Source organism: Heterodontus francisci, chromosome 28, assembly GCF_036365525.1.
Source record: "Heterodontus francisci isolate sHetFra1 chromosome 28, sHetFra1.hap1, whole genome shotgun sequence".
NCBI classification, from domain to species: domain Eukaryota; kingdom Metazoa; phylum Chordata; class Chondrichthyes; order Heterodontiformes; family Heterodontidae; genus Heterodontus; species Heterodontus francisci.
This window is the reverse complement of record NC_090398.1, coordinates 46,625,866-46,641,197: the sequence shown is the minus strand read 5'-3', so window position 1 is coordinate 46,641,197 and position 15,332 is coordinate 46,625,866.

Here is a 15,332-nt window from a genome sequence, read left to right as displayed (position 1 = left end):
TATTTAATTGCCAATCATGCCCTTCCCTCAACCAAGTCTCAGTAATAGCAATAACATCATACTCCCAGGTACTAATCCAAGCCCTAAGTTCATCTGCCTTACCTACTACACTTCTTGCATGAAAACAAATGCACCTCAGACCACCAGTCCCTTTATATTCATCATCTGCTCCCTGCCTGCTCTTCCCCTTAGTCACACTGACTTCATTATCTAGTTCCTTACAGGCTTTTGTTACTACCTCCTTACTGTCAACTGACCTCAATTGGTTCCCATCCCCCTGCCACATTAGTTTAAACCCTCCCCAACAGCGTTAGCAAAAGCACCTCCAAGGACATTGTTTCCAGTCCGGCCCAGGTGTAGACCGTCCAATTTGTAATAGTCCCACCTCCCCCAGAACCGGTCCCAATGTCCCAAAAATCTGAACCCCTCCTTCCTGCACCATCTCTGAAGCCACGCATTCATCCTGACTATTCTTTCATTTTTACTCTGACTATCACGTGGCACTGGTAGTAATCCTGAGATTCCTACCTCTGAGGTCCTACTTTTTAACTTGGCTCCTAACTCCCTAAACTCTGCTTGTAGGACCTCATCCCGTTTTTTACCTATATCATTAGTGCCTATGTGCACAATGACAACTGGCTGTTCACCCTCCCCCTTTAGAATGTTCTGCAGCCGATCTGAGACATCCCTGACCCGTGCACCTGGGAGGCAACATACCATTCGGGAGCCTCGTTTTCGACCACAGAACCGCCTATCTACTCCCCTTACAATCGAATCCCCTAGGACTATAGCCGTTCCACTCTTTTTCCCGCCCTTCTGAACAGCAGAGCCAGCCACGGTGCCATGGACCTGGCTACTGCTGCCTTCCCCTGGTGAGCCATCTCCCTCAACAGTATCCAAAACGGTATACTTGTTTTGGAGGGAGATGACCGCAGGGGACTCCTGCGCTGCGTTCCTGCTCTTTCTCTGCCTTTTGGTCACCCATTCCCTTTCTCCCTCAGCAATCCTAATCTGCGGTGTGACCAATTCACTAAACGTGCTATCCACGACCTCCCCAGCATCGCGCATGCTCCAAAGTGAGTCCATCCGCAGCTCGAGAGCCGTCATGCGGTCTAACAAGAGCTGCAGTTGGACACACTTCCTGCACGTGAAGGAGTCAGGGACATCAGCCATGTCCCTGAGCTCCCACATTGAGCAAGAGGAGCATGACACGGGTCTGAGATCTCCTGCCATTTTTAATCTTAAGCTTAACTTAGTTAAATGAAAAAGGAACGAAAAGTTTTTACCAATCACAATAAAACCAGAGAAATCGAAAATGCCTTACCTTATAAACACCCCACCGAGTCCTTTTTTTTGTTGGTTAGAGGAGGAGGGCGGGTGGGAGACACGACAAGTGTGGTGTCTCGGGTTCAGAAACCGCCCAAATATATAGTGTTTTACTTACCCAGCAGCCCCCTGGCCTCCGTCGAAAAACAAAATGAAATTAAATTTACTTTCAAACTGACCTTCCCAGCTGCTCACTCGCTCACTCTCTGCTCCCGAAAAAGCTGCTGCAATGAAAGGAAAGTTATTTTAAACCGCCCAAATATATAGTGTTTTACTTACCCAGCAGCCCCCTGGCCTCCGTCGAAAAACAAAATGAAATTAAATTTACTTTCAAACTGACCTTCCCAGCTGCTCACTCGCTCACTCTCTGCTCCCGAAAAAGCTGCTGCAATGAAAGGAAAGTTATTTTAAACCGCCCAAATATATAGTGTTTTACTTACCCAGCAGCCCCCTGGCCTCCGTCGAAAAACAAAAGGAAATTAAATTTACTTTCAAACTGACCTTCCCAGCTGCTCACTCGCTCACTCTCTGCTCCCGAAAAAGCTGCTGCAATGAAAGGAAAGTTATTTTAAACCGCCCAAATATATAGTGTTTTACTTACCCAGCATTCTCCTGGCCTCCGTCGAAAAACAAAATGAAATTAAATTTACTTTCAAACTGATCTTCCCAGCTGCTCACTCGCTCACTCTCTGCTCCCGAAAAAGCTGCTGCAATGAAAGGAAAGTTATTTTAAACCGCCCAAATATATAGTGTTTTACTTACCCAGCAGCCCCCTGGCCTCCGTCGAAAAACAAAATGAAATTAAATTTACTTTCAAACTGACCTTCCCAGCTGCTCACTCGCTCACTCTGTGCTCCCGAAAAAGCTGCTGCAATGAAAGGAAAGTTATTTTAAACCGCCCAAATATATAGTGTTTTACTTACCCAGCAGCCCCCTGGCCTCCGTCGAAAAACAAAATGAAATTAAATTTACTTTCAAACTGACCTTCCCAGCTGCTCACTCGCTCACTCTCTGCTCCCGAAAAAGCTGCTGCAATGAAAGGAAAGTTATTTTAAACCGCCCAAATATATAGTGTTTTACTTACCCAGCAGCCCCCTGGCCTCCGTCGAAAAACAAAAGGAAATTAAATTTACTTTCAAACTGACCTTCCCAGCTGCTCACTCGCTCACTCTCTGCTCCCGAAAAAGCTGCTGCAATGAAAGGAAAGTTATTTTAAACCGCCCAAATATATAGTGTTTTACTTACCCAGCATTCTCCTGGCCTCCGTCGAAAAACAAAATGAAATTAAATTTACTTTCAAACTGATCTTCCCAGCTGCTCACTCGCTCACTCTCTGCTCCCGAAAAAGCTGCTGCAATGAAAGGAAAGTTATTTTAAACCGCCCAAATATATAGTGTTTTACTTACCCAGCAGCCCCCTGGCCTCCGTCGAAAAACAAAATGAAATTAAATTTACTTTCAAACTGACCTTCCCAGCTGCTCACTCGCTCACTCTGTGCTCCCGAAAAAGCTGCTGCAATGAAAGGAAAGTTATTTTAAACCGCCCAAATATATAGTGTTTTACTTACCCAGCAGCCCCCTGGCCTCCGTCGAAAAACAAAATGAAATTAAATTTACTTTCAAACTGACCTTCCCAGCTGCTCACTCGCTCACTCTGTGCTCCCGAAAAAGCTGCTGCAATGAAAGGAAAGTTATTTTAAACCGCCCAAATATATAGTGTTTTACTTACCCAGCAGCCCCCTGGCCTCCGTCGAAAAACAAAAGGAAATTAAATTTAATTTCAAACTGACCTTCCCAGCTGCTCACTCGCTCACTCTCTGCTCCCGAAAAAGCTGCTGCAATGAAAGGAAAGTTATTTTAAACCGCCCAAATATATAGTGTTTTACTTACCCAGCATTCTCCTGGCCTCCGTCGAAAAACAAAATGAAATTAAATTTACTTTCAAACTGACCTTCCCAGCTGCTCACTCGCTCACTCTCTGCTCCCGAAAAAGCTGCTGCAATGAAAGGAAAGTTATTTTAAACCGCCCAAATATATAGTGTTTTACTTACGCAGCAGCCCCCTGGCCTCCGTCGAAAAACAAAATGAAATTAAATTTACTTTCAAACTGACCTTCCCAGCTGCTCACTCGCTCACTCTCTGCTCCCGAAAAAGCTGCTGCAATGAAAGGAAAGTTATTTTAAACCGCCCAAATATATAGTGTTTTACTTACCCACCAGTCCCCTGGCCTCCTTCGAAAAACAAAATGAAATTAAATTTACTTTCAAACTGAACTTCCCAGCTGCTCACTCGCTCACTCTCTGCTCCCGGAAAAGCTGCTGCAATGAAAGGAAAGTTATTTTAAACCGCCCAAATATATAGTGTTTTACTTACCCAGCAGCCCCCTGGCCTCCGTCGAAAAACAAAATGAAATTAAGTTTACTTTCAAACTGACCTTCCCAGCTGCTCACTCGCTCACTCTCAGCTCCCGAAAAAGCTGCTGCAATGAAAGGAAAGTTATTTTAAACCGCCCAAATATATAGTGTTTTACTTACCCAGTAGCCCCCTGGCCTCCGCCGAAAAACAAAAGGAAATTAAATTTACTTTCAAACTGACCTTCCCAGCTGCTCACTCGCTCACTCTCTGCTCCCGAAAAAGCTGCTGCAATGAAAGGAAAGTTATTTTAAACCGCCCAAATATATAGTGTTTTACTTACCCAGCAGCCCCCTGGCCTCCGTCGAAAAACAAAATGAAATTAAATTTACTTTCAAACTGACCTTCCCAGCTGCTCACTCGCTCACTCTGTGCTCCCGAAAAAGCTGCTGCAATGAAAGGAAAGTTATTTTAAACCGCCCAAATATATAGTGTTTTACTTACCCAGCAGCCCCCTGGCCTCCGTCGAAAAACAAAATGAAATTAAATTTACTTTCAAACTGATCTTCCCAGCTGCTCACTCGCTCACTCTCTGCTCCCGAAAAAGCTGCTGCAATGAAAGGAAAGTTATTTTAAACCGCCCAAATATATAGTGTTTTACTTACCCAGCAGCCCCCTGGCCTCCATCGAAAAACAAAATGAAATTAAATTTACTTTCAAACTGACCTTCCCAGCTGCTCACTCGCTCACTCTGTGCTCCCGAAAAAGCTGCTGCAATGAAAGGAAAGTTATTTTAAACCGCCCAAATATATAGTGTTTTACTTACCCAGCAGCCCCCTGGCCTCCGTCGAAAAACAAAAGGAAATTAAATTTACTTTCAAACTGACCTTCCCAGCTGCTCACTCGCTCACTCTCTGCTCCCGAAAAAGCTGCTGCAATGAAAGGAAAGTTATTTTAAACCGCCCAAATATATAGTGTTTTACTTACGCAGCAGCCCCCTGGCCTCCGTCGAAAAACAAAATGAAATTAAATTTACTTTCAAACTGACCTTCCCAGCTGCTCACTCGCTCACTCTCTGCTCCCGAAAAAGCTGCTGCAATGAAAGGAAAGTTATTTTAAACCGCCCAAATATATAGTGTTTTACTTACCCAGCAGCCCCCTGGCCTCCGTCGAAAAACAAAATGAAATTAAATTTACTTTCAAACTGACCTTCCCAGCTGCTCACTCGCTCACTCTCTGCTCCCGGAAAAGCTGCTGCAATGAAAGGAAAGTTATTTTAAACCGCCCAAATATATAGTGTTTTACTTACCCAGCAGCCCCCTGGCCTCCGTCGAAAAACAAAATGAAATTAAGTTTACTTTCAAACTGACCTTCCCAGCTGCTCACTCGCTCACTCTCAGCTCCCGAAAAAGCTGCTGCAATGAAAGGAAAGTTATTTTAAACCGCCCAAATATATAGTGTTTTACTTACCCAGCAGCCCCCTGGCCTCCGCCGAAAAACAAAAGGAAATTAAATTTACTTTCAAACTGACCTTCCCAGCTGCTCACTCGCTCACTCTCTGCTCCCGAAAAAGCTGCTGCAATGAAAGGAAAGTTATTTTAAACCGCCCAAATATATAGTGTTTTACTTACCCAGCAGCCCCCTGGCCTCCGCCGAAAAACAAAAGGAAATTAAATTTACTTTCAAACTGACCTTCCCAGCTGCTCACTCGCTCACTCTCTGCTCCAGAAAAAGCTGCTGCAATGAAAGGAAAGTTATTTTAAACCGCCCAAATATATAGTGTTTTACTTACCCAGCAGCTCCCTGGCCTCCGCCGAAAAACAAAAGGAAATTAAATTTACTTTCAAACTGACCTTCCCAGCTGCTCACTCTCTGCTCCCGAAAAAGCTGCTGCAATGAAAGGAAAGTTATTTTAAACCGCCCAAATATATAGTGTTTTACTTACGCAGCAGCCCCCTGGCCTCCGCCGAAAAACAAAAGGAAATTAAATTTACTTTCAAACTGACCTTCCCAGCTGCTCACTCGCTCACTCTCTGCTTCCCGAAAAAGCTGCTGCAAATGTCCTCTAACTCCTCGTTCTCTAACCTTATTCCTTTATATATTATGGAGCACCTTGTCAAAGACCTTTTTGAAAATCCATAGAAAATACATCTACTGTGTCACCATTGTCGACTCTCTCTCTGGTATCTCCTCAAAAATCAATGAGGTTGGTCAAGCAATGATTTTTCTTTAGAAATCTATGTTGATTATTCATTGTTATATTTCTCATTTTCAGTTGAACTTCTATTATCTCCATTTGTAGGAATTCCATGAATGTTCCTGCCATTGATGTTAAGATAACTGGTCTAATGTTTCCTGGGAATGTTCTTTCACCCTTCTTACATATTGATGTAGTAAGAAAACTATGGAAACTAAATAAATGTGTCTATTGTCTGAATGATACCTCCAGGGTGTGGTATTTTTCAGTAAGATCAGTGTTGTTGAAAATAGGATATGGCCAACTAAAGGAAGATCCCACAATGTTTAAATCTGTTTTTCTCTGCACAAATGCTGCCTGACTTGTTGAGTATTTGAAGCATTTTCTGTTTTATTTGTTTCATCAAGGGAAACTTTCAGGCATTTTCATGACACATGCTGCCGATTCCTTATGGGATGGTACTGGAGAATTTGTGTAACGTTTCTTCAAATGATTAGGTTATGTGTTAACATTAGGAGTCAAAGATTGAGGGGCATTTAAATATATTTGTTTCGATTTTAAGATAAGTAGGTTTGGAATAACATTAAATCAACAATCCTATTTAGTGACTGTTGTTCCCATTCTGATTAATTATACCAGGTCATACAGAAAGATGAGACAGAGTGATTCTGAATGATATGTGAATAATCATTCCATGTGGGATAACACACACACTACAAAAAGTCTGACTGAGAAAAATTTACAGATTGACCTTATTAGCTTCAAACAAATGCGGGAGAGAAAGGAAATCTCTAAAATTAAATAGAGGGATGCAAGTCATCAACTGTCTGATTGTTTTACAGAAAACTGCATGTTTGAAAACAATTACACTGAGTCCTGGAGGAGGTGTGTCTTCCAAGGTAATGCTTTGACCAGATTATGCAGGTCTTTGATTAACATTTTTTATATTTTGCTTGTATATATAAATTTTATTGTTTATATAAAGTGATAGAATGAATCTGCTGATTGTATATTTATTGGCCAGTTGAAATGGTTGTGCACTCGCACTTGACCAGATGCTGACTTTGATGTGTTGGAGTTACATTCTACAATAAAACACCCAAAAGTAGAGCATGTTTTAATAGCAAAAACATTCAGAAAATTCAATCTGGCTAAATGCACTAAGGTTCCCATTCTTCGGTGACCCAAAGAATATGAAGCTAGTCATTTTTAGGGATGCTTTATTTGCTAATCTTCCTGATAGTTTTGTTATATTTATTAATGGGTGAGAATGGCAAATGTCCTTTGTCTTGGGAAACTAAAGAAATGAAAAAGTTTGCTAAAAGTACTCTGGCTTCTGAAGCACTGGTTCTTGTGGAAGCAGTAGATCCAGGATTCTATCTGCCATATCCTTTAAGTGAGATTCTGTACAATGACCGTACTGAAGATAGTATACCTATTGAATATTCAGTAGATAATAGTTCATTGTGGGATAATGTACCCTGTACAACAAAGTGTGAGTGAGAAAAGGTTACGGATTGCTCTTGCTGACTTGAAACAAGTGCTGCTGAGAAAGGAAATCTCTAATAATAAATGTGTGGATGCAAGCCCTCAACTTTCAGATTGTTTTACAAAAGGAAATGCATGTACGACAAAACTCTCATTTTTATTTAAACAGGCAGAAGGGAATCTGCTCATTCTCTGTTAATTGTAATAAATTCTATGCAGCTGGTGGGCAATAACTGTGGATTCACTTGTGCCCCTATCAGTAGACACCAGCAGAAACTATGGTTATTGGGAGAGGAGCTACAAGTTTGTAATGTGTATCTCTGTTGGTAATTGCTTATGAAAATGTGTGAGGATTGGCTCCAGTTCCATCCTTCACCAGCAGGCTTGCTCGATGATAACATTTCTAAGTTAAGATACTTGCCTTCGAGGGGTGCAACAGAGTTTCATTCGATTGATTCCTGGGATGAGACAATTGTCCTATATGGAGATTTTGAATTGAATTTGTCGCTGTTTTCTGGAGTTGAGAGGAATGAGAGGTGATTCAATTGAAACATATAAGATTCTGATGAGACTTTGTTGGGTAGAGTTTGAAAGCCTCTTTCCCCTGGCTGGATTATGTAGAACTATGGAACACAATCTCAGGATAAGGGAATGGCCATTGTGGACTGAGATGAGGAGAAATTCTTTCTCTCAGAGGTTTAGGAAGTTTTGGAATTCTCTAACCCAGAGGCCTATGGATGCTCTGTTGTTGATTATATTCAAGGCTGAGATCTGGAGACTGTTTTTGGACTCTAAGAGAATCAGACGATATGGGGATCAGCTGGAAAATGAAGCTGAGGTTGAAGAACAGCCATGATCATATTAAATGATGGAGCAGTCCGAGGACAGTATGACCTACTCCTACCCCGATTTTTGAAGTTATTATGTATTGTTACAGTCCAATAAGATAGAACAATCTGAAATTGTTAAGATAAGATGGGGTAAATAGAAACCGATGCATTCCAGACATTGATGGGGCAAGAATGAGAGTTCAGAGCTGCAGAGACTTCATTACACAAATAGTCATTGTGTTGTAGAATTCACTTCCAGGGTTACTGTTTGAGGCTGAAATTAATTCAATGCTGAAGATTAGCTCTGGTAGGGAGATGATGGAAAAGTGGTTGATGGATGTGGAACCAATCTGAGTAAATGTGATTAGAAATGTCTTATTCACAGACATCCAGGTCAGAAATGCTCAGAGAAGTGAGTGAAGAGGACATTGATTTTTGAGAAGATCTAGTAGATCCAATGCATTGCAACAGTGAGGAATTTGGGACTTTTAATCACAAAGAATTTTACCATCAAAAAGTTCAGTGTAACATATAAGTGTGGTGTGAGGATTTCAGCTTTTTAATAAGTAAAGAAAATACCTTTCTCTGTAATTTGGGGCATCAGCTACTCACAAAATACTGTTTTGATAATTGGGGATTTCTTTCAGTTTAGTTGTTACAATTAATGTCTGAAAACATGAAATTGGTCTGAGAGTGAAAATCTTGTGTTTTTCCCGTTAACACTCTCACTGAGGTTATAACAGAGCTGCAATGCAGTCGTTCAGAAACTCAAAGCATATTATAATTGAACAATAAAAGAAAAAAAGACTTGCATTTATATAGCGTCCTTCACTAGCTCAGCATGTCCCAAAAGGCAGAATATCCCATAGGCAGCATTCCCTCAGGACTGTACTCCAGTGCCAGCTGGGAGTTTTGTTACTTGACCGCACAATATCTGACTCAGTGGAGAGAGTACAATTTACTGAATCACAGCTAACACACATAACGGCACATTAGACATATAATTATCTCAGACTTTAACAAAAACACCTGTAACAGTAACAATTACTTCTCTGTAAGAAAGGAACTGATATTCCATTGTGACATTTCCATTGACCTCCAGCTTTCCTTACTGGCCAAGAAGCAGCAAACACATGGAGAGCAGAGAGGAAAATCCAAAAGCAACAGATTTCACTGTTTTAACAGGAAAGAGTCCCATGAAGATCAATGTAATGAGAATCAGTTCCGTTCACTTCAGCATGATTCAATTAATTGCTGGGCAGTTGTCCACTTGTTGATGACAGTGTGTCCTGTGCTGGGGAGATCTACAAATGTTCTATAACTTCACCATTGTGTAACTGCTGGAGGAAGGATTGGAATGCGGCTCTCTAACTGTGCAATGATATTGGTCAGAAACCCAATCAATCAGTTTAAAATTTGCTAACAGTCAGTGATACTCTGTCAGCAGATGAAGGGTGAGAAAGTTATAAACTTTCAAAGGCACACTGTTCCAATGGGTGATCCAGAACGGAAAATACTATCCCACTTTAAAAGACTTTGACTAACAGTTACATAGTCAGGTGAAGTGACCAACTCAAAGTAATGTTCCCATTAAATTTGACCAGTAGGAAAATTGGGAGCGATAACTATGGAGAGCTGAACTTTGTCAACATTCCACATGTTCAGTGCATGTGAGTACAATTGCTCCACCTGAAGCATCTTATGCCTGCGTCAACATCCTGTTTGTAATACATACTTCCAATTTTAATTTCCTTTATTAATTTACATAATAAAAGCTGCTTCGATATCTTTGTCATACTGTTATTACATGCTGGCACTGCAGCTCCTCAACTTTGCTCCTCAGCCTGTATTGCAAAGGACTACAGTCCCCTTTGCCAACCTCACATGTTTCACAAATTACCAAACAATTTCGTTATAAGTCTGTATCTTCTTCTTTGGCCTCCTTATCTCGAGAGACAATGGATAAGCACCTGGAGGTGGTCAGTGGTTTGTGAAGCAGCGCCTGGAGTGGCTATAAAGGCCAACTCCAGAGTGACAGGCTCTTCCACAGGTGCTGCGAAGAAATTTGTTTGTCGGGGCTGTTACACAGTTGGCTCTCCCCTTGCGCCTCTGTCTTTTTTCCTGCCAACTACTAAGTCTCTTCGACTCGCCACACTTTCGCCCCATCTTTATGGCTGCCCGCCATATAAGACTGTATAATCTTATATCTAGCCACATTTCCTGTCTACAACTCCGAAGAAAGAAACAAAAATCTTGCCTTGAAACTCATGGATTGAAAACAATTGACCTGGTTTGGAAATGAGCTGAATGACATGAAACAAAGAGTAGGGGTAATGGGCAGGTACTGTCATTGGCAGGATGGGATTAGTGGTGTCCTGAAAGGATCTGTGGTGGGACCTCAACTATTCACCATATTTATTATCCAATGTGATGATGGGATCGAAAGACACAGAGATACAATGTTACCAATGACACAAAGAGATGGCAATCTAGGCAGTGTTGATGGAGGCTTAACATTAAAAAGAGATATTCATTGATTAAGCAAATACACAAAACTGTAGCAAATGGATTTCAATGTGGTCAAATGTGAGATCATCCACTTTGGAGCTAAAAATGATAGAACAGGGTACTTTCCGAATGGTGAAAAGCTAGAAACAGTGGAGATCCAAAGAGACTTGTGGGCCCAGGTACAAAGATCATTAAAATGTCCTGAAAAGGTACCAAAATTAATCAAAAAGCTGAATGAAATGCTGGCCTTTATAATTGGAGAACTAGAATACAAGAGGGTAGAAGTCATTCTTCAGCAATATAAAGCCCTGGTTAGACTGGTGGTGGGGGAGGGGCGAAGATCATAGCAGCAGTGGCCCGCCATGGAGCCGGAACCTGGGAGTACCAGACCCGATCTCCACACGGCAGCAAGGTTCCATGGTGACTCCGCACTGCTGGGTGATGGGACCTGATATTGAATATGCAAATTAAGAAAATGAATACATTTAAATAAATTGGTCAGTGATCTTTCCTGCTGCCCGAGATCTGCCAGCGAGTTGGGGAAGGGGCGTTACTTAGCATTTTCAGTGTAGTGGGTCAGAGTGGGTACGGGGTCAAATGTGCATTAATTATGTGGGCAAAGGGGGCAAAGGGGGGAAATCTGCACTTTGAACAGTTTTGGGGGTCATGGGGGAAGGTCAAGTCTTGCATGTAAGTCTTTTTTGAGCATGAGAGGCCAACTATTATCTGTAAGTGTTATGGGGGGAGGGACACTATTCATTATTAGGGGGTACTGTGGGGGGGGGAGGGGATAGTTTTAGATATTTAAATTTATTGTCAGATCTGACGGACTTTTAAGGATGGCGCCCGCGCCTGCGCACAGACAGCTGACACCACTGGGGGCGTCACAGAGCCGGCCCGAGATCAGGTGATTGGGAGGGGGCCTGAGCGTCATATTGGACAAGTTGAGTCATGAAGAAAGATGTGAGTGTATTGTCTGGTTAACAATTGCACTGGGAGGGATTGTAGACTCACTCAGAGTTTACAGTGACAAAGTGATAAAGAAAGATGTGAGCGTATTGTCTGATTAACAATTGCACTGGGAGGGATTGTCGGCTCACTCAGAGTTTACAGTAATAAAGTGATAAAGAAAGATGTGAGTGTATTTTCTGGTTAACAATTGCATTGGGAGGGATTGTAGACTCACTCAGAGTTTACAGTAATAAAGTGATAAAGAAAGATGTGAGTGTATTGTCTGGTTAACAATTGCACTGGGAGGGATTGTCAGCTCACTCAGAGTTTACAGTAATAAAGTGATAAAGAAAGATGTGAGTGTATTGTCTGGTTAACAATTGCACTGGGAGGGATTGTAGACTCACTCAGAGTTTACAGTAATAAAGTGATAAAGAAAGATGTGAGTGTACTGTCTGGTTAACAATTGCACTGGGAGGGATTGTAGACTCACTCAGAGTTTACAGTAATAAAGTGATAAAGAAAGATGTGAATGTATTGTCTGGTTAACAATTGCACTGGGAGGGATTGTAGACTCACTCAGAGTTTACAGTAATAAAGTGATAAAGAAAGATGTGAGTGTATTGTCTGGTTAACAATTGAACTGGGAGGGATTGTAGACTCACTCAGAGTTTACAGTAATAAAGTGATAAAGAAAGATGTGAGTGTATTGTCTGGTTAACAATTGCACTGGGAGGGATTGTAGACTCACTCAGAATTTACAGTAATAAAGTGATAAAGAAAGATGTGAGTTTATGTCTGTTAACAATTGCACTGGGTGGGATTGTAGACTCACTCAGAGTTTACAGTAATAAAGTGATAAAGAAAGATGTGAGTGGATTGTCTGGATAACAATTGCACTGGGAGGGATTGTGGGCTCAATCAGAGTTTACAGTAATAAAGTGATAAAGAAAGATGTGAGTGTATTGTCTGGTTAACAATTGCACTGGGAGGGATTGTAGACTCACTCAGAGTTTACAGTAATAAAGTGATAAAGAAAGATGTGAGTGTATTGTGTGGTTAACAATTGCATTGGGAGGGATTGTCAGATCACTCAGAGTTTACAGTAATAAAGTGATAAAGAAAGATGTGAGTGTATTGCCTGGTTAACAATTGCACTGGGAGGGATTGTAGACTCACTCAGAATTTACAGTAATAAAGTGATAAAGAAAGATGAGAATGGATTGTCTGGTTAACAATTGCACTGGGAGGGATTGTAGACTCACTCAGAGTTTACAGTAATAAAGTGATAAAGAAAGATGTGAGTGTATTGTTTGGTTAACAATTGCACTGGGAGGGATTGTAGACTCACTCAGACTTTACAGTAATAAAGTAATAAAGAAAGATGTGAGTGTATTGTCTGTTAACAATTGCACTGGGAGGGATTGTCGGCTCACTCAGAGTTTACTGTAATAAAGTGATAAAGAAAGATGTGAGTGTATTGTCTGGTTAACAATTGAACTGGGAGGGATTGTAGACTCACTCAGAGTTTACAGTAATAAAGTGATAAAGAAAGATGTGAGTGTATTGTCTGGTTAACAATTGCACTGGGAGGGATTGTAGACTCACTCAGAATTTAAAGTAATAAAGTGATAAAGAAAGATGTGAGTTTATGTCTGTTAACAATTGCACTGGGTGGGATTGTAGACTCACTCAGAGTTTACAGTAATAAAGTGATAAAGAAAGATGTGAGTGTATTGTCTGGTTAACAATTGCACTGGGAGGGATTGTAGACTCACTCAGAGTTTACAGTAATAAAGTGATAAAGAAAGATGTGAGTGTATTGTCTGGTTAACAATTGCACTGGGAGGGATTGTCGACTCACTCAGAGTTTACTGTAATTAAGTGATAAAGAAAGATGTGAGTGTATTGTCTGGTTAACAATTGCACTGGGAGGGATTGTCGACTCACTCAGAGTTTACAGTAATAAAGTGATAAAAAAAGATGTGAGTGTATTGTCTGGTTAACAATTGCACTGGGAGGGATTGTAGACTCACTCAGAGTTTATAGTAATAAAGTGATAAAGAAAGATGTGAGTGTATTGTCTGGTTAACAATTGCACTGGGAGGGATTGTAGACTCACTCAGAATTTACAGTAATAAAGTGATAAAGAAAGATGTGAGTTTATGTCTGTTAACAATTGCACTGGGTGGGATTGTCGACTCACTCAGAGTTTACAGTAATAAAGTGAGAAAGAAAGATGTGAGTGGATTGTCTGGTTAACAATTGCACTGGGAGGGATTGTGGGCTCAATCAGAGTTTACAGTAATAAAGTGATAAAGAAAGATGTGAGTGTATTGTCTGGTTAACAATTGCACTGGGAGGGATTGTAGACTCACTCAGAGTTAACAGTAATAAAGTGATAAAGAAAGATGTGAGTGTATTGTCTGGTTAACAATTGCACGGGGAGGGATTGTCAGCTCACTTAGAGTTTACAGTAATAAAGTGATAAAGAAAGATGTGAGTGTATTGTCTGGTTAACAATTGCACTGGGAGGGATTGTAGACTCACTAAGAATTTACAGTAATAAAGTGATAAAGAAAGATGTGAGTTTATGTCTGTTAACAATTGCACTGGGTGGGATTGTAGACTCACTCAGAGTTTACAGTAATAAAGTGATAAAGAAAGATGTGAGTGTATTGTCTGGTTAACAATTGCACTGGGAGGGATTGTAGACTCACTCAGAGTTTACAGTAATAAAGTGATAAAGAAAGATGTGAGTGTATTGTCTGGTTAACAATTGCACTGGGAGGGATTGTCAGCTCACTTAGAGTTTACAGTAATAAAGTGATAAAGAAAGATGTGAGTGTATTGTCTGGTTAACAATTGCACTGGGAGGGATTGTAGACTCACTAAGAATTTACAGTAATAAAGTGATAAAGAAAGATGTGAGTTTATGTCTGTTAACAATTGCACTGGGTGGGATTGTAGACTCACTCAGAGTTTACAGTAATAAAGTGAGAAAGAAAGATGTGAGTGGATTGTCTGGTTAACAATTGCACTGGGAGGGATTGTGGGCTCAATCAGAGTTTACAGTAATAAAGTGATAAAGAAAGATGTGAGTGTATTGTCTGGTTAACAATTGCACTGGGAGGGATTGTAGACTCACTCAGAGTTTACAGTAATAAAGTGATAAAGAAAGATGTGAGTGTATTGTCTGGTTAACAATTGCACTGGGAGGGATTGTCAGCTCACTTAGAATTTACAGTAATAAAGTGATAAAGAAAGATGTGAGTGTATTGTCTGGTTAACAATTGCACTGGGAGGGATTGTAGACTCACTAAGAATTTACAGTAATAAAGTGATAAAGAAAGATGTGAGTTTATGTCTGTTAACAATTGCACTGGGTGGGATTGTAGACTCACTCAGAGTTTACAGTAATAAAGTGAGAAAGAAAGATGTGAGTGGATTGTCTGGTTAACAATTGCACTGGGAGGGATTGTGGGCTCAATCAGAGTTTACAGTAATAAAGTGATAAAGAAAGATGTGAGTGTATTGTCTGGTTAACAATTGCATTGGGAGGGATTGTAGACTCACTCAGAGTTTACAGTAATAAAGTGATAAAGAAAGATGTGAGTGTATTGTCTGGTTAACAATTGCACTGGGAGGGATTGTCAGCTCACTCAGAGTTTACAGTAATAA